Source organism: Vipera ursinii (assembly GCF_947247035.1).
Source record: "Vipera ursinii genome assembly, chromosome: 7".
Classification (NCBI taxonomy): domain Eukaryota; kingdom Metazoa; phylum Chordata; class Lepidosauria; order Squamata; family Viperidae; genus Vipera; species Vipera ursinii.
In genome coordinates, this window is record NC_139521.1 from 67664112 (window position 1) to 67665700 (window position 1589).

Below are 1589 nucleotides of genomic sequence, written 5' to 3' on the forward strand. Positions count from 1 at the left end.
CTTCAGTAAAATATTTTTAAAAAATCATCAGCATGATTTGTTTTGTACATATTGAAATTACATGGGTTTTGGGTTCTTTTTGCAATCTGCATTGTATTTTATCTTTCAGACATATTGCCATTAATGACATGATTTTACATTTCATTTCAGTGTCGCTATTTTTATTAGATTACTTCATGACTGTTCAACACGATCATGTTGGAAAATTAATTTTATTCTTTTATTTGAAATCTATTTTGGAGATTATCGGGAGAATTATAATGGCATAATTGACATAACGTCTATATTTGCTAATGATATATCAAATATGCTTTCAAATAGTCTATCTGGGTAATTAACTCCCTGGCTATGTTCACACTATGTATTAGTACCAAAAACTAGCCAACCATATTCAAGCCAACCATAATCAAGATCACGTGAAGTAGTAATACTACTTTACAATGCCTTGGTAAGGCCACACTTGGAATACTGCATCCAGTTTTGGTCACCACGATGTAAAAAGATGTCGAGACTCTAGAAAGAGTACAGAGAAGAGCAACAAAGATGATTGGGGGACTGGAGGCTAAAACATGAAGAACGGTTGCAGGGATTGGGCATGTCTAGTTTAATGAAGAGAAGGACAAGGGGGGACATGATAGCAGTGTTCCAATATCTCAGGGGCTGCCCCAAAGAAGAGGGAGTCAAGCTATTCTCCAAAGCGCCTGAAGGCAGGACAAGAAGCAACGGATGGAAACTAATCAAAAAGAGAAACAACTAGAACTAAGGAGAAATTTTCTGACAAAACAATTAACTAATGGAACAACCTGCCTCCAGACGCAGTGAATGCTCCAACACTGGAAGTTTTTAAGAAGAGACTGGCCAGCCATTTGTCTGAAATGGTATAGGGTTTCCTGCCTGAGCAGGAGGTTGGACTAGATGACCTCCAAGGTTCCTTCCAATTATTATTATTATTATTATTATACTTTTATTCATTAAAAATGAAATTCAGTCAACTGAACACTCAAATTGACTGGCACTAATGGTAGACACTGGTTGCTGCCAGCATCCTAGGTATCAGCGCAATTTTTTTTAGCTTTGCTTGAGTTATTGCAGGAAGCTACAATTTCTTGATGTATTTTGCAAAGTTTTTCGACATAGTTCCCAGTGGCCCAATGACAATGGGTATCACTGTTACACGTTTCATCCATAATCGCGCAGTTTCAATGGCCAGGTCGCAGTATGGTAATATTTTCCAGATCTTTTTCTTCGACTGGCATCTCCTGGTACAGCGATACAAATCAGCTGTATGCTTCGGTTCTCTACAACTGCGATATCTGGCGTGTTGTGTTCCAAATGGCGATCTGTCTGTATTCGGAAGTCCCACAAGATCTTCACCGTCTCATTCTCGACAACTTTTTCCACCCTATGTTCCCACGACTTTTCGGACACAGGCAAGTCGTATTTTTTACACAATGCCCAGTGGATTAGTTTAGCAACTCCATCATGTCTAGCTGTGTAATCAGTTTGCGCGATTTTGCTGTGCAAATTATTATTATTATTATTATTATTATTATTATTATTATTATTATTATTATTATTATTATTATTAT